Raw genomic sequence first — 19,804 nt, 5'->3', positions numbered from 1 at the left:
ATTAAAACATAGCCAGACAGCAAGCTACTTTTCACAGAATTATGCAAGCAGGTGGCTAATAATGACTTCTAGATAAAACTGACAAAGTAACTTTAACAAACCAATGTAAGTGTGAGAATGGAATCCCAAGGGCCTCTATGGGTGGCTTTACACTGCCATTTAAACCAAGTTGAGATATGGATTACAGTCAGCCAGTTTGCTGTGGAGAACCTACTTAGGCACCCCAGGGACCAATGCCTATGTAGGTGCTCTGCAGCAAACTGGCTGACTATAACCCATAGCTCAACTTGGTTTGAATGGTGGTGTAAAGCCACCCTCAGAGGCCCTTGGGATTCCATTCTCAAACTTGCATTGGTTTGTTAAAGTTACATTGTCAGGGGCTAGGATGGTGGCTACAAAGATCTGCTGAGCGCGAATAAATCAGAAACCAGGAATTTTTTTCTTACCTGGTCTGGTGGGATGCACTGATGGATAACAGCATGTCGAAAAGGGGTGAGTGCTAGAGCATAGCAAGGCACAACAACAAAGCGGCTGAAAGGGAGTGTTTCCATAGGAATGCTGTGGCTTTCTCTCTGAGAGAAGTGTCTGTTCCCCTGGAAATACCTTCCAGCCAAGCTGTGCCTCGGGTTTCTTCCCCTGAATGCTTTAGTGCTATCTCTGTCCGAACAAGCTGCATTTTTTCATCTTGAGTTCAGCTCTGCAACAGCTATACAGCGATCAGTTTCAGCTAATTTTATAACTTATTCCAAAATTTCTGGTCAGTTTTTAAAATAATAACAATAATAACAACAACAACTTTATTTTTATACCCTGCCACCATCTCCCCAAAGGGACTTGAGTGGCTTACAAAGGGACAAGCCCAAAATACAGATTAAAATACATACAATAAAAATAAAAATAAAATCGACAACAACATCAGAAAAAAGCCTTTCACAATCACAATACACATTTTAAAAACAGTATCATGGCTGAACTATTAAGTACCGAGTGCGGAGGGATCAAGATATGTGCAAGATTTGCTTCAGATTCAATAAAGTTACAGCTGGGATGGTAATGTCCTTAGCCATTTACAGTAACAGGATACAAATACAGCAAATACAGCAAATACAGTGCTTCTAGCTGGATATGTGTTGTAGTGTTCATTGAGGCGTGTGCATGTTGTAGATACCCAAACTTTATTTACTTTATTTAGTGTTGGAACCACCCCTAGGCACCGCTCCTGGAATTATTTTTTTTTCAAAATCAGAAATAACTTCCCAAGTTGGAAAAAAAGAGACCTGTCCAAGGTGAAAAACAAATAGGATCTTTCCTGGAAACATAGTGAGGTTGCCCCTTGTCCTCCTTAAAGGATGCAAGGCACATTTTGAGGAAAGGATTTCCTATTTTTTAAAGGGAGTACAGGGGTATAATATCTCAAATTCTGAGAATGGGTATGTGTGGCTCAGAGAGAACAAGCTTGGAGTAGAGATGTCTGCATTGGACTGTGACTCTAGAGGTGAGAGCTCAAATCCTTTGTCAGGGTGGCCTTGGGCAAATTCCACACTCTCAGCCTTGGAAGACTTGTTTATTCCCTTCATGATAGGTTCGCCTTAGGGTTAGCAAATTTTGTTCAGAGCAGGTTTGCCTTTTGCCTTTGTATGAGGCTGAGAGAGTGTGACTTGCCTGAGATCACCCAGTGGATTTCCATGGCCAAGCAGGAATTTGAACCCTTGTTTCCAGGTACCAGTCCAAGATCCAAACCATTACCCCATGCTGCATTCTCTTCTTTATACAGATACCAAATGTTCCTATAGTCCCCATGTAGAAGTGCCTTTGGAAGAAGCGGGTAAGAAATAAAATGGATGATGATGATGATGGAATTATCACAAAGTTATCTGATTTTAATATATCACAGCTTTCTTTTCTCTGCCTATTTGAAGTTCAGAAGGAGCTCCGAAAAGCTCAAAATCTTGAAACAAAGAAAGGTTGATAGTAAAACCCAATACATAATCTTTGTATAACCCCCCGAAGAAGCTTTACATATCTAGAGGTCGAAATGTGTCAAGGATTTTAAACATCATTCTCCAACAGCTTGAAACATATCCTCCACTTTCTTCTGTTGATTTTATTTTATGCTCGACAGTTTGGGGTTTTTTTTTTCAGTTGTGAAAGGTTAAGCCATAGAACCACATTAATATCCAAAAGCACTCTTTTTGTGAGGATTGCTTTGTGATATATATATATATATATATATATATATATATGAGAGAGAGAAACACATTTAATGGCAATCTTACGTCCATGCACTTTTTCTTTGAAGCACTCAACACTTCACTGTGCTCCCTTTCTCATGTCTCTGTGAACACACAATGAGCCCAATATTTTTTCCTGTTTCAATAGCATTTATATCTATTGCTATTGTTATCTGCCTTAAAGCCAACTCAAATTTACAGTGATCTTATCCTAAAGTTTTATTGGCAAATATTTTTCAGAGGAGGTTTGCCATTGCTGAGAAAATATGACTAATAATATTAATAACAACAACAACGACACTTTATTTATATTCCATTTATCTCACTAAGGGGACTGAGAGCGGATTACAACCTACACAGCTAGGCAAACACTCAATGCCTTTAATACAGTGAAATAACCATGACACACAAAGACCCGGAACAAAGGTAAGGGCTTCTCCGTTCATCTCCGGCTTCTGGAGCTCAACTCTGGTCATGGGAAGGTGCTCTTTTTCCATTTCCAAATCAAGGAGTCTGTTGTCCGTAGATACCTTCTGGTCGTGTTTGCCAGCATGGTTGCATGGGCACCTTTATTACCTTCCTGCCAGTGGTACCTTTTGATCTACTCACATTTGCATATTTTTCAATTGCTTGGTTGGCAGGAGCTAGGGCTAAAACCAGGAGCTCACCCCAACCTGGGATTTCAAACTGCTGACCTTCCTGTCAGCAGTTCAGCAGGGTTTAACTCATTGTGCCAACCATGGCTCCAACATTACCTGTTGGCTAACCAGGGATTTTAACCCTTGTGTCCTGGATTCCTAATCTAACCCTTGAACCATTATACCAAGCTATCTCTGCATATATCTATATCTATATCAATATTATACACAGAGATATCACTGACCATCATTGGGTACATATATTGAGGCATTAGCATTAGCTTCCAGCTTCCTTGAATCTGGTCTTAAATTGGCAGGTTTGTTTGATAACTGAATATGGATGTATCTGATTTCTTAGCACATGTGGCCTATGATGATCATGGAAAGTGATGGGCAATGTTTTAATCTCTCCTTATTTAAGAACTTAGAAAATTTCCTTAGTCTCTCAGGCCCAAATTCAGAGGAGACTGATGCTGGATTTACACTGCCCTATAAAATCCAGATTATCTACTTTGATTTGGGTTATATGGCAGTGTAGACTCATATAATCCACTTCAAAGCAGATCATGAGGATTATCTGTTTTGATAATCTGAATTATATGGCATTGTAGATCCAGCCTGAATGTGCATTTCAGTTCATGTTGTCATAATGCCATGCTGTTCTAAGAAGCAGCTAAGCCATACTCTATGGCTAGAAGACACACACTTTGAGTTGTTTCCTGATGGTAATGAAAGCCAAAAACATTTGCTGGCAAGAATTTAGTTCATAAGAAGAAAGAGGAGAGGAAACAATAGGAACTATTCAATTAAGTATAAACCTGGGAATGTCTCCAAACAAACCAAAGTAAACAGAAGGCATGAAATCCAATAATCAATAATTGTCTCATAATGAGAAGTGGCATCTTCTCATGCTACTGCTACACAACCCTGGGCTGAAATGCAGGTGTGGATTCCATCCTATTATTTTAGACTTTAAAAGGCTATGGCATAAAATGGTAGAATCACGGAGTTGGAAGAGACCACAAAGGTCATCCAGTGCAACCCCTGCCATGTAGGAACAAAGCATTCCTGACAGATGGCCATCCAGTCTCTGTTTAAAAACCTCCAAAGAAGGAGACTACATCATGATCTGAGGCAGCATATTCCTCTGCTGAACAGCTCTTACCATCAGCAAGTTATTCCTAATGTTTAAGTGGAATCTCTTTTCCTGCAATTTGAATCTACTGCTTGATGTCTTGAGTGTCCTAATCTTACATGTCAAGAAATGGAATATTGCTTTCCTCACAACAATTTTAGGGCTGACTCCAAAGGCCATATTATCATCTTTGAACTCAATTATACTACCCCTTCTAGACTGCCATACCATCCAGATTATCTCCTTTGATTTGGGTTATATGGCAGTGCAGACTCATATAATCCAGTTCAAAACTGGATTATCAAAGTGGACTCTCCACTTTGATAATCTGGATTATATGGCAGTGTATAAGGTCCTATGACTCTACAATTAAAGCTTGTGTGCCAGCCGTGACCGTACCTTGTGAAGTCTGACTTGGCCATGGCGATCCATGCCTTAGTTACCTCCAGATTGGACTACTGTAATGCGCTCTATGTGGGGCTGCCTTTGAAGACAGTCGGAAATTGCAGTTGGTGCAAAGGTCAGTGGTCAGGTTGTTAACTGGAGTGAATTACAGGGAGCGATCAACTTCCCTGTTTAAATAGCTCCACTAGCTGCTGATAAGTTTCCAGTATCAATTCAAGGTGCAGGTTATCACTTACAAAGCCCTAAATGGTTTGGGACCTGCCTATCTTCACAATCGCATCTTCCCCTACAAACCTGCGTGAGCTCTAAGTTCCTCTGGGGAGGCCCTTCTCTTGCTCCCACGTCTGTCACAAGTGTGGTTGGTGGGGACGAGGGAGAGGGCCTTCTCTGTGGTGCCCCCCGGTTCTGGAAATCTCCCCCCAGGGCACCCACTCTGTCCACTTTCTGTAAAGACCTAAAAACATGGATGTTCCACAGTGCCTATAATGAAATAGTTCACTAGATAATTTTTGCCTCCCAACCATAACCCAATACATGGCTCCTGCACTTTATCTATGTTCCTTGCCCTATAGATATAGATATAATCGACATTGCTCTTCTAGCCCAAACTATCATCTGACTCTTGCACTTTTTCCATCTGCCCTGTCCCTGCAACCGCAACTTTATTGCACAAGCCCCTGCCTGCCAGAGTCTAGTATTTGATTACTATGTCAGTCTATGGGTTGATTGATGATGTTATTTTATGTTGTTTTTATGTTGTTTTATGATGTTGTTTTTATACATTTTACTGTACTGTGTTTTAATTCTATGTTTGACTGGGCTTGGCCCCATGTAAGCCGCTCCGAGTCCCTTCAGGGAGATGGTGGCAGGATAAAAATTGTTGTTGTTGTTGTTGTTGTTGTTACACTGCCTTTGAATCCAGTTCAAAGGTGATAATCTGGATTTTTTATTGCAGTATAGATCCAGCCTGACATTCAGTATTCTTAAGGCACACCTATGGTGGGACTTCCATGGCCAGATTTGTTCAAAGTTTGTTTTGCCTTTGCCTAAAAGAGTGTGATTTGCCCAAGTTTCCATGGCTGAATGGGGATTAATCCAGTTTCTATGACTGAGTGAGGGTTCAGACCTTGGTCTCCAGTTGTAGTCTCAGTATCTTCCATGGTGGCTCTCCACTGGTGCTCAGTCCCAGCAGATTACTGCAGAATAGATCCCTTACTTGAAGCTCAGAGCTCGGACTACAGTGCATAGAGTCCTCAGATAACATAGGCTGTGCAGAGTTTACAGTGTGTCCTCTCAGCTTCACAAAGTTGTTCATCCCAGGGTTAAGACCTGGTCCCTGTGAACTTTGGCACAAGTCTTTTGCAGTGACCACCATGAAGTGTCTTTGGTTAGATCTACACTGTCATATAATCCAATTCAAAGCAGATAATTTGGATTTTATATGGCAATGTAGATGGGGGCTTGGCCCCCTTCCACACAGCTGTATAAAATCCCACATTATCTGCTTTGAACTGGATTATATGGTAATGTGAATTCAGTTAACCCTGTTCAAAGTGGATATTGTGGATTATCTGCCTTGATATTCTGGGAGCCCTTCAACACAGCCCTATATCCCAGAATATCAAGGCAGAAAATCCCACAATATCTGCTTTGAACTGGGTTATCTGAGTCCACACTCAGATAATGTGGGATTTTCTGCCTTGATATTCTGGGATATAGGGCTATGTGAACAGTCCTGGGTTGTATGGCTGTGTGGAAGGGTCCTACGAAGCGTACTGCTTTGTTTTCCAGTTGAAAAGTACATTTGCTGGTGGCCTTCCCCTAAGAGTTTTACAACCCGTTTAGCACCGCATATTGTAAATTCATTTAAAAATTAATTGCCCCTACAAAAACTGTGATAAGAATGTAATTTCCAGTTCTTTTCACGGTTCCTTTTTTCTATTGAAATAGCAGAATAACAAACGAAGGGCAAGGTTGAAAATGTATTTGATTTTGCATCAATTGCAAGCCACACACGGGGGCAGAGAGTGCGGGAGCGTTTTCTTCCCTCTGAGTTAATTCCTTTGAAAGGACACCGTCTGGATGCCATCCTAAAATATCATTTTTAGTTATCCAGCCCCATTCCACACTGAGCCATTTGCTCAGCACAAACATGATTTTCAATCGCCCAGCTAATGAAATGTGCTTTAACATGACAGAAAATTGCCCTAGGATTTGAAAATTACATTGTCTACAGATTTCATTTGTGAGAAAAGGTCAAACATTACTAAAGTCAGAGGAATATATCAACAACCGCTAGAATAATTGTTTCCACATCATGGATAAATCAGAACAAAAACCAGAGAAAAATGGGAGGAAGCCTTGCCTTTTATTGTATTCTTTTTAAAATCCTTTTCTAATTACACTTTTTGTGTTCTGTAGTCTGTTCAATTGACCCAGAAAATGATTTTCTTTCAGTATTCCCTGATCAACAATAGCCATGAAATGCCCTTTATTTTACTGTCAATTTCTCTCAGAAGGATTATTTGAAGAAAAGAAGTTGGAAGCTGATTTTTCTGATAACCCTTGAACAGATTAGTGGGGTTAATCACTATATTCACACATAGATTTGCTCTCTAACAAACAGGGTGTGCAGTGCTGGTGGGAAGGCAGAAAAATCTAGTATTAGATTATAGGCTCCTATAATGAAATATGTGAATTCGGGGGACCACATGTAGACAAAGAAAGTGAAATTCAAAGAAGCAAAAGAAACATGGAATATTGACTACTAATCATGATATGTACATCCACCCCTCACTGAACAAATTTAGTAAGGGTAATTATAGAATTATAGAACTATTGTTCCATTTTAAATACAATAGTTCCATTTTATGCAATCCTGGAAATTGTAGCCTGATTATAGGTAATAATAATAATACTTCATCTTGTTGATGGAAAGCTTCCCACCAGAGTGGAAATCATTTATCGGTCAGATGGCAAGCTATTCAAACTCAGCAGACTGAAAGCCAAAACCAAGGTCACAACAACATATGTTATAGAACTCCAATATGCTGATGATAACATAGTCTGTGCGGATTCAGAAGAAGACTTACAAACCATTCTAAACACCTTCGCAGAAGCATATGAGAAGCTCAGCCTGTCATTGAACATTGAGAAAACCAAAGCACTCTTCCATCAGTCACCAGCCAATCCCTCTGCAATGCCAGAAATACAGCTTAATGGTGTAACATTAGAAAATGATGACCATTTCTGCTACCTTGGCAGCCACCTCTCCACAAAAGTCAACATTGACACTGAAATACAACACCACCTGAGCTCTGAGAGTGCAGCATTTTTCTGAATGAAGCAGAGAGTGTTTGAAGACCAGGACATCCATAGGCAGACCAAGATGCTTGTTTATAAGGCTATTGTCCTCTCAACCCTGCTATATGTCTGAGAAACATGGACTGTCTACAGGTGTCACACTCAACTCCTGGAACAATTCCATCAGTGTTGCCTCTGAAAAATCATGCAAATCTCTTGGGAAGACAGGTGGACAAATGTCAGCATGCTGGAAGAAGCAAAGACCATCAGCACTGAAGCGATGCTCCTACACCATCAACTCCACTGGACTGGTCATATTGTCCAAAGCAAGCAGTTACTATACTCCCAACTTAGGAATGGGAAATGTAATGTTGGTGGACAGGAAAAGAGATTTAAAGATGGGCTTAAAACCAACCTTAAAAACTGTGGCATCGACACTGAGAACTGGGAACCACTGGCCCTTGAGCGCTCTGACTGGAAGTCAGCTGTGACCAGCAGATCTGCAGAATTTGAAGAGGCATGAATGGAGGGTGAAAAGGAGAAACATACCAAGAGGAAGGTGCAGCAAGCCAACCTTGACCAGGACCACCTTCCACTCAGAAACCGGTGTCCTCACTGTAGAAGAACAAGCGGATCAAGGATAGGGCTCCACAGCCACCTACGGACTCAAGCCAAGACACTACACTATGGGGACCATGATCCTTGGGGTACGAGGAATTGCCTAAGTAAGTAAGTTCCATTTTATGCAATCCTGGGGTTAATAGTCTGATTATAGGTAACAACAACAACAACAACAACAACAACAACAACACGTATACTTTATTTATATTCCACTTTATCTCCCCAAGGGGACTCAGAGCGGATTACAGAACACATATACAACAAAGATTCAATGCCGTTATACAGTTAACAAGGACAGACAATACATAAGCAGAGGTATAGGCTTTCCCATCTGTTTTAATCTCCGGCATCTGGAGACTGTGATCTACTCTGGCCACGGGGAGGTGCAATTATCTACTCACATTGCTGTTTTCGATTTTCTATGTGAGCAGAAGCTGGGCTGACAGGGGGAGCTCACTCCATCCCGAGCTTGAACTGGCAACCTTTCAATTGGCAAGATTTTCTGTAGCTAGCGGTTTAACCTGCAGTACTAAAACCCGGCCCCCATATACCAAAGTAGCTCTCTGGCTGAGAATACCAAATGACCTTTGCTGTACTGCTGATTCTAGGATTCCACAAGAATGAATCCTAGCATTCCAAGTGAAATAATAGTGTTATAATTCTGTCATGTGAATGAGCCCCATTTCTTTGCTTCAAAATTTCTACAAAGTTACCTAATCAAACCAGAGATTGCAGAACTCAAAATATATATGTCTGTGTGGAATTAAACATCTTCTTTTTAAGTGCAATTTCATGTAGTCTTCTTTGATTGTAAGTCCTACTGACACAGTGACTCCCAAGCCAATATCCTCAAGAACTGTGCATACTTAGGAAACATCCATATACAACCCAGGGACCAATGCTGGACTTCTATGGCTGGTGGTTTAGAATAACTCAAGGCACTTCTACATGGACCAGTTATGTGAGCATGATCTGGCATGCTGGATGCTGGATTGGGCCCACTAGGAGTTCACAGAGGGACTCCTTCACCTCTCTCAAAGTGATAGGGAACCTCTACTGCCCAATATATGCTGAATATGCTTCTAGTAAGCCACTGTAGAAGCCCCTAGTGCCATTGTAGTCCCCAGCTGCAACATAACATCTATCTTATTCCTGGAGCATCATCCAAAGGAGAAGGGAAGAGGAAGAGCACCAGGAACAAGGAATGTGCTGTGTTGTGGCTGAGGCCTGCTGCAACATGGGGATAGGGGGCAGGAGACTTCCAATCCATCTCCTTGGGCTGCCAGACCAGACCAGCTGTGTCCTTTGGTCGAGGTAAAGCCTGAATCCTGGGTCAGGATTTGAACTTTCCCTGACTTGGTCACATTAAGGTGGCCTTGCCCCAGTTTAACCCAGATAAGCCCCATGTGATGTTTAGGCAGAGTGGGGCTGATCCAGTTCTACACCAATTTAAGTAGTCAGTGTGGAAATACCATCATAGACTTGCTTTATTTCCAAGCCTCGAAGCCATTTTGTGTGCTGAGGAGCATCATTCAGTATCAATGATTCCAGTGAAAGTGGTGTCAAACTGCATTAGTTCTACAGTGTAGATGCACCCTCAGTCATTGGCAGTTTCTAGAATTGCTTTTTACTTGTGATCCAGGCACATCTGGGTGGGCACATTTACATTGACACTTTTTCCAGGCCCAATCAGTATGCTGGGATGGTGGATCGGCCCTGAAAAGAGTCCCAAAAGCTACTCTCTCACCCACCACCCAGTGGTGCCAAATATGAGTGGCCACCCTAAATGTGAAGCTATTTTGAGAAATGCAGTTCATTTCCCTGGATGGTTCATTGGGATTAAGAGAGTGGATCCCCCCACCCTTCCCCCATTAAGATCAGGCATCAGGCTGCTTAATTCCTCTGGCATCAAAAATGCAACAATAAATCAACTAGTATTTTACTACCTATTTATGAGACCTCAGATCTATTACCTGAGGTGGTCCAAATCTGCAGCAAAGATATATAGATATAGCAAAAGAATGATTAAATTTAGTAATCTTTTAAAGTATTTTCAGTTCCAAAGATTGTGATATTTTTACTGTTCAGTGCCATCAGGTGTCTGTTTACAACAGAAAGTTTAAGACTAAAGAAAAGGAAGAACATAATTCTTAACCTGATAGTGAGTTGTTTCTGATTCTGTGAAAAATATAGTTACTAAAATCTGGAAATAGCAAAAAAAAAAGTATCTTGTTTGGATTGGCTGTCATTCAACAGTGTACCTCTGTCTTTTGATTTTATTTTTAATATATAATTTCTGACTGAGCACAGAATGGTAAAATGTTACAAGCTGTTTTCATTGCTATTTTGGATTTTCAATGGGTAGTAAAAAGAGAATGAAAGCAGTAACAATCTTGCATAATAGTGGAAAGAGGAACAGGGGAGCCATTTGAAAAATAAAAATAAAAAATCAAGTGAGCACAAATGCTACCATTGGATAGTAGGATATTTTCCGATTACAAGTTGTTTACACAATCTGAATGTGCTAATGCCAGTATTTTTGTAATATACTGCATGCTTCATCTCTTTGAGTCTGTTGCCCTTTCATCCATTATCCATTGGGCCCTTCTGTGGACTCCCCCCACTCCTCGTGGACTTCACTGTTTATTCTAGGACAGCAGTCAGTCTAAAATGCAAACACAGATGTTCAAGTCTGGAAAGCCTTTTTAAAATGGAGATTGAAACAGGGAATTGCCTTGCTTAACCCCTTCCCTGCACACCACTTTGCTGAAGCAAGTTTCCTCTGCAAATTATAAGCAGAAACAAGTGATGACTCCCACCATCTTGCTATGGGATTAGATCAGTAGTTCCCAACCTATGATCCATGGATCACCAGTGGTCCCCAAGAACTAAAATATGATCTGTGGCCTCTATGTTGCAACACGTTGCAACGAGAGTAACTGGTGTCACAAAACCCTATTATAGTGCTAAGGCAATGGGGATATCAGGAGGGGGGAGGCTGACTATCCATGAAAGGAGTGACAACAAACCTCCTGACTACTGCTTTTCCTCCTCCTCCCTCCCTTTGAGCGGAACCTTTCCATGTGGTGTCTGGAAATTGGGCTGTCTTTGTATCTTTGTTTTTAGGCCTGTTCCTAGGGTTATTTGGGGTGATGATTCAGAAAATTGCATTGGATAGACCACATCAGCTCTACATGATTAAATATGGTTTTCTGTGGGCGAGCAGATGGCGACTACTGGATGGCATATGTTATATATCAGAAGGTAGAGCTGATGTGATCTATCAAATGCAATTTTCTGAACCACATCCTAAATAACCAAACAGAATCTAAAGTTGACCAAAACCTGATTTGTAACCCTTTTGGTACTTATGTTGGAGAGTGGTCACTGGCCAAAAAGTGGTCCTGGGTCAAAAAAAAAAAAGGTTGGATAATATTTAGCTTTAGCCGATATCCAAATTCTGAACAGATAAGAATGCCACATTGCCTACTCCGCTTGCTATAGTTCCTAATACATAAATATGGATAGAAAATCCTAATAAAATGTATCCTTATGCTTTGAGGAAAGTATGTCTTATTTTCAGCAGTGTTGTTTTTCTTTACCTATTGCAAGCATATGAAAATTTGTTTCAACTCAAAGGCAGTGGAAAATTTTAAAGGATAAATAAATATTTATGTTGATGGAAACAAGAACAGTATGATTGATGAATATATAGGCACAGCCTTAGGAAATGTTCAGATTTTAGAACTATTGTTTCTTCTTTTAACCTTCATTCATTACAAATTGTGCCGCCTGTTGTTTTGTGTGCTTGGAGGGATTTCTATTGCTGAGCTACCAAATAGAAAATATAATTAAAAATAAAAGTTCATGAGCTGAAGTTTGGAAGGAATTCATATTTATGATACAATAAGATTAAAGTGAATATAAATTTTAATAATTGTTCTATCAGTTATGCCTCATAGAAAATATGGGTAAGATTCAAATATGGCTTGTGTCAGAAAATGCCATCATGAGCATGAGCAGAAGACACTTTTTACAGAAAAGGAACAACTGGAAAAGAAAAACAGTTAAGGCAACAAGATATGTTAGAGAACTGTCAAGGAGAATATAATATGAAAATGAAAGGAAAGCTTCTAAAGCAGTGGTTCCAATCTTTTTTTTCTTTTTTCTTTTTTGACCAGGGACCACAACCAGGGACTACTCCTCAACATTAGTATCAAAAGGGTTACAAATCAGTTTTTGGTCAATTGTAGATTTGGTTTGGTTATTTGAGATGCTGATTCAGAAAATTGCATTGGATAGACCACATCAGCTCTAGTTTCTGATACAGAACATATGCCATCTGCTCACCACAGAAAACTATATTTAATAATCTAGAGCTGATGTGATAATAGTAATCTTTTGTGGGTAGTCAGCCTCTCCCCTCCTGACATCCCTCTTGCCTCGGCACTACAGGGTGAGGCAGCATAACTTCCTTTTTTAAAATGCGCACCATTCAGTCGGTTGAATATGTAGCGGAGTGCTAGGGGTCTTGTTTGAGAGGCGGGAGTATAAAGTTTTGTCCTGACACAGTTCAGTCACGATCATGTATTGGAACAGTGAGGAGTGTGCTTTTGCCGTTGAGGCCTACTTTTCGAGCGGATTTGGAGTGGCCAGCCCTCTCTCCAGATTTGGCCCCTTGTGATTTTTTCTATGGGTTTTTTTGAAATCCTGTGTTTATGCGAATCATCCAAGGACCCTACAAGATTTGAAGACCAACATCCAGGAAGAAATTGCTAACATAACGCCTGCTATGCTGGCAAGAGTCATGACAAACGCCAGAAATCGGTTTACTCAGTGTATGGAGAATGGAGAATGGGGGACGTCACCTACCTAATTTGATCTTCAAAACTACGTAAAACAAAACTTTAAGTATGCACCTACATTATAAAAACAAGAATAAATTCTGATTCATACAATGGGTTTTATTAAGTTTTGAAAAAGGAAGTTATGCTGCCTCACCCTGTATAGGAGGGCTTCGCAAGACCAGTTGCTTGCACTGTCCTGTAGTTTCAAGGCAACGGTGTAGTAACGGCGTGTGGTAAGAACTCCGTGACAGAGCATCGAGATCAGCTTATGAGGCATTTAGGGAGTCCTATGAGCATGCTATCACCAAGGCAAAGCGAGTATATTATGCTTCTTTAATAGTGTCTGCTAGCTCACGCCCGGCAAAATTGTTCAAAATAATTCAATCTCTAACAACGGTTCCTACCGTCCCAAAAAGTGGTGATCAGGCCCCTTCAGCTGAGGTTTTTCAGAGCTATTTTGCAGACAAGATCTCGCTACTTCGCCGGGACCTCCCCACCACAATTGATACAGTGAGAGAACTTGAGACTCCATGGCCACTTGCTAGGCCCATCCTCGACTGGTTCATCCCACTGGATGCAGGGGCTGTCAATAGGCTCATAGCTGCAGCTAGACCGACCACTTGCTCCCTCGATCCGTGTCCCGTGGTTGGTGAAATCCTGCTTGGAGGGATTACGCGACCCTCTGTTGAAGATTATAAACAGCTCCCTTGAGCAAGGAGTTTTTCCAGAGGGTTTAAAAGAGACGGTGGTCTCTCCCCTGCTGAAGAAACCAGACTTAGATTGTTCGGTTCCCTCCAATTACCGCCCAGTTTCGAATCTCTCGTTTCTGGGCAAGGTGATTGAGAGGGCAGCAGTGGGGCAGTTGCAGCAATTCCTAGATGACACACCAAGACTAGATCCCTTCCAGTCCGGCTTCCGTGCGGGGCATGGGACAGAGACTGTGCTGGTCTCCATCACGGATCACCTTCGATGCCAGCTTGACCAGGGCGGGTCAGCGCTGCTTGTGTTATTGGATCTCACAGCAGCATTTGACACAGTCGACCACAATCTTTTGACCCACCGCCTTGCTATTTCTGGAGTCAGGGGGACAGCTTTAAACTGGCTGTCCTCCTTTCTTCATAACCGTGGACAGCGAGTGGAGAGGGGAGGCCTGGTCTCTGAGAGGTCCCCTCTATCTTGTGGGGTTCCTCAGGGGGCCATTCTCTCCCCTCTGTTATTTAACATCTATATGCGACCACTTGCTCAGCTGGTTCGAGGTTTTGGGCTTGAGTGTTATCAGTACGCCGATGACACTCAGCTGGTGCTGAAGATGGGAGGCTGACCAGACTCTGTACCTGATTGTTTCCAACAGTGCCTCAAGACCGTTACTGGATGGTTGCGTGCCAGCAGGTTGAGGGTGAATCCAGCAAAGATGGAGATCATATGGCTGGGTCGACCGGGCCGTGGGGACATCCAGCTGCCTACCCTGGATGGCGAGGCACTACGCCCGTCATCATTGGTAAAGAGTCTGGGAGTCCTTTTGGACCCTCTACTGACGATGGAATCCCAGGTCTCCACCGTTAACAGAACCTCCTTCTTTCATCTGCAGCAGGCTAGACGGCTGCCCCCCTACCTGTCCAGGGACAACCTAGCTACGTGCCTTGCGGGACTTACCAGCTTTCCGCAGGGCATGTAAGACATACCTGTTTCAACAGGCTTTTAATGTTTGATATTGTTGTTTTTAAATTGTTTTAAAATTGCTTTTAAATTTTGTTAGATTTTAGCTATTCTTGTAAGTCGCTCCGAGCCCCAGGGGAGTGGCGGCATGTAAGTTCAAATAATAAATAAATAAAATAAATAATGATGAGGCCATATTCTCATTCTTGCAGACCACTGGTGGTCCACAGACCACAGGTTGGGAACCACTAAAGGAATTGTATGAATTTCAATAGTTTTCTTATTTACAGTTATCAAATTTCAATTAGATTTTTAAAATTATGATTTTGAACTGAAGTCTGAATTTGAAGCTTAATTATGTACAAATGAGGTATGGATAATTGGGAAAACATGTAAGCTTCTGTGAAAATCAAAGACAAGAGATGAAAGATTGTATGATGAAATACGCTTATTTGTACAAAATGATGTACTACTAGTTCATGACACCAGAGAAAATTTCACGATGTCTAAGAGAAAGTCAAATGTTGTTGTTGTTGTTGTTGTTGTTAAATATATATTGGAAATGTGAAGAACAAACAGGATTTTCTGTCATATGTGGTGGACCTATAAAAATCTAAAAGATCTTGGGCCTAGATACACAGTTTAATATAGAACATTTTAAAGATTAATACTTAGTTAAACCTGAACTTTTTTCGGATTGATGAATGATCAACAAGGAGGAAGGAGGAACACTTCAATATATGACAACAACTACAGGAATGTTATAGGCTCAGAAATGGAAAAGTGACATATTGACTACCAAAGGAGATTTGCTATTAAAATTGTATGACATAATGGAATTGAGAAATTGTCTAGAGTCTTGCTTATCCAACCTTCGCTCATCCAACATTCTGTATTATCCAATGCAGGCTGCCTCTTGCCCTGATTCACAGTTGTTTCAATACATTGCAATGTTTTGGTGCTAAAATTGAAAATACAGTAATTACTACATAACATTACCATGTATTGAACTGCTTTTTCTGTTGATGTTTTGGTGCTTAATTTGTAAAATCATAATGTAATTTGACATTTAATAGGCTTTTCCTTAATCCCTCCTTATTATCCAACATTTTTGCTTATCCAACATTCTGCTGGCCCATTTATGTTGGATAAGCAAGACTCTACTATATTTTGATTAAAGAAAAATCATTAGTAAAGTTTTTGAAAGAATAGAAACCCTTGATTGACTTTTTTAAAAAGAAGATGTTTTGATGTCTGTTGATTTTGTTTAGTAGGAATTAAATGCATAGACGAGGTAGGGTTTCTAGTTAAAATAGAGAGAGGAAGGAGTTTACGAGCTAAAATATAACTACAGAAAAGATGGTTGGAAGAAAGGAGATTCCATCTGAACATTAGGAAGAACTTCCTGACTGTGAAAACTGTTCAGCAGTGGAACTCTCTGCCCTGGAGTGTGGTAGAGCTTCCTTCTTTGGAAGCTTTTAAACAGAGGCTGGATGGCCATCTGTCAGGGTGCTTTGAATGCAATTTTCCTGCTTCTTGGCAGGGGGTTGGACTGGATGGCCCACGAGGTCTCTTCTAATTCTAAGATTCTATGATTCTAAGTTTTCTCTTTTTAATGTTAGTTGTAGCATTTGGGCTGCAGCTATGTATTGGATGCTTTGCGTGTTTGTTTTGCAACATGTACTTTGTTTCTGTTATATGTTTCATGCCATTTTTATTCTGTGTAGATTGTACTCAATAAAAATGATTAAAATTTAATCAAAGTACCTAATTGAGCAAAGAGGAGAAGCTTGTTTTTTACAGATAATCTTTTCCGACTCCTGGACTACACACTGGAACACATATTCAAGGTGAAATAAAACGACTCAGTGCCACCTTTTTAATAAAACTGGATGTAGTAATGATCCCAACAGATGAATTTTTCAATGCTTTCTTACTATGAGACCTGCTTCTAATGTTTAAAATATGACAGATTTTACAAACCCTACTGAAGTTGCATCAGAAAAGCAGGAAGAGTGAAGAAAAGTGTGACACATGTCAGATCCAATAGCAGTTCCCTGTTCTTCCTCTCTAAATTGAACTGACAAGGATTTGGGTCTGCAAAAAGCTGAAACTCTCAGACTGAACTCTCAGATTGGAAACTGGAGCAAGAGACACTGAAGAATTGTGAAATTTCCTTTTGGACAAGGTTTCACAACAGGATTACAAATTTAAATTAATCTTGAGAGTTGGAGAATGTTGATGACTTCAGTCAGAGAGGCCTCGGGACTAAAGCCAATGTCACTCTGGTAAGGCAATGCCAACATCACAGAACTTTCTATCTTCACTTCCAGTTGCATACCTCCCTATCATGCACAATCCAGGTTTGGAAGGCTTTCCAACTGACTGGAAGAGCTTTCTAGAGGTGGCCATAGTGGTGAAGGGAAATTTTCCCTCCTCATTGTACTGATTGCAACCATTTTATCAGTGGAGTAAAAAGGATTTGAGTAACTCTTTAAGGTTCATGAATCAAATTTGATACAGATTTGAGTCTTTCTTATTGGAAAATCTGAAATCCTTGTTGGGAATCTGAGCTGTTAGTCTAAAAAATTAGCCCTCAGTTGGGGTGATTCCACCATAAATATAGCAGAGTTCTAGAAGTAAACTTCATAACCAGCAGACACTTATATGTGGTGAGCCAGGATGAGCTTCCATTCAACAAGATGGCACAGGATTGCAGAGTCAGGACTTTAGGTTCAAAAATATTTATTCAAGAAAATAAGTACATTCTAGATAGAAAAGGTTTTGGAGCTAACTAACTTACTAAATCTCATCTTCTAAGAAAGGTAAAAGGATAAAAAGTCAAAAATATCCATGCAACTACATTTTGCCTAGAGAGAGGCAAAATGTGTCTTCACTGGAAGAAAGTAAAAAGCAGAGGGAGGAAAAACAATGGAGGCTGACCGCATGGCCAAGCCCAGGGCAATCAAAATACCTTTAAAAAGGAAGTGACCTCAGAGAGATGACATTGCTACATCTTCAAAGGGGGAGGAGATAGCAAAGAAAGCATGCATAGGAATGCTGAAAGGAGGAATCCCTCACTGTAATATTATCTAATATTAGATAATAAATCAACATTTAATCAATACTGCAAAAATTCTTAATTGTTTGCTATCTGGTATGCATAAGGAGGAACTGCTATGCTTGAAAATTTCATCCAGGTTTCAATCCAATTACAACCATTTGTTAATTTGAAGTTATAGTAACCAAGAGACATAAAGATATGGATTTCTAATTCAGGATTCAGATTCAGTCAAACTGGGAAGCTCCAGATTGATCTGGGTTGAATTGGACTGTTGCCCAAATTGCCAGGCTGAGGTCTGAACTGAATCCCATAATCAATATGTAATCTTGTTGATTAATTACACAGGGAAGTTTTTTTTTACTTCTTCTTATGTTCAAATATTTAATCTAATTAACTGGAATCCTATTTGGGAGTTACAAATGCACACTTATGTGGCTATACAATGACTCCTAACCCGAGTTGACTCCCATCTCCACTTACTGGGAAGCAGTAATTGCAATTGATGGGGGTCCATTTCCACATTGCTTGGTAAGTAGATGTTTCTACCCTCTCGATAAGTTTGGGGGTTGTTTTTTGGTCGTGTCAGGAGTGACTCCTGGTGTGAGAGAATTGGCTGTCTGCAAGGACGTTCCCAGGGAATGCCTGGATGATTTGATGTTTTTATCATCCTTGTGGGAGGCTTCTCTCATGTCCCCGCATGAAGAGCTGGAGCTGATAGAGGGAGCTCATCTGCCTCTCCCCGGATTTGAACCTGCGACCTGTCAGTCTTCAGACCTGCTGGCACAGGGGTTTAACCCACTGCGCCACCAGGGGCTCCTCTCCATAAGTAATCTTCATTATGAAAGGTTCCTGTCATAAATTTCTGTGCACTACAGATTATTCACATAAGTATGGATAGGAGCAGACCCCAGTTAATCACAGAACTGCTTCCCAGGACCCTTCTGCACAGCCATATAACCTAGAATATCAAAGCAGAAAATCCCACAATATCTGCTTTGAACTGGGTTATCTGAGTCCACACTGCCATATATTCCAGTTCAAAGCAGATAATGTTGTATTTTATTCAGCTGTTTGGAAGGGGCCCTAGTAAGTAGAGTTCGGTGGACTTTCATGGTTCTACATATCCCTTAAAGTGGGAAATATGTAAGGATCATGAATACCAAATAGTTGCACACTTGTAACTCCTCATCAGGCCCGTAGCCAGGATTTCGTTTCGGGTGTGTGTGTGTGTGTGTGTGTGTGTGTGTGTGTGTGAGAATCTTTTTCAGGGGGGGGGGGGGTTGGGGGGGCTGAGTTTTGGGGGGGGCTGAGTCTGATTGAAAGAGGGTCTAGCCTAGCAAACCTTTTGTATCATTACCCCAATACCCCCATGCATATGGGATATATTGAGTATGGTGATCAGATCATGATATGAATAAACATAACAGTTTAAATAATGCACCAGTAAGGCCTTTTCGCAAACCACCATGAGATTCAGCCCCCCCCCCCCCCCCCCCGGCTACATGCCTGCTCCTCATTATGATTCTTTCCTTTATTATCACAGGTATACCTCAGTTAATAAACTGGATATTCTCTGAAGCTTTACTTCTTTAACAAAAAAATTGGTACCAAAGTTATTTATTTATTTATCATGCCAGCAATGAATTGAGGGTGCAGTTATAATATATTTAAAAACACAAACAAAGTTAAAAACTTGGCAGTATGCTAAATGTCCTTTGACCAGAAGCCAGTAACTTGGAGTGCCTTTGGTGTCACTGTGAGAAGGTCCTCCATTGTGCATGTGGCAGGGCTCAGACTGCATTGTAGTAGGTGTTCTGTGGCTTGCTCTTCTTCACACTTTCATGCCATGGGCTCCACTTTGTGGCCCCATTTCTTAAGGCTGGCTCTGCATCTTGTGGTCCCAG

Source organism: Anolis sagrei, chromosome 1, assembly GCF_037176765.1.
Source record: "Anolis sagrei isolate rAnoSag1 chromosome 1, rAnoSag1.mat, whole genome shotgun sequence".
In the NCBI taxonomy this organism is placed as follows: Eukaryota; Metazoa; Chordata; class Lepidosauria; order Squamata; family Dactyloidae; genus Anolis; species Anolis sagrei.
This window is presented reverse-complemented; position numbering follows the sequence as displayed.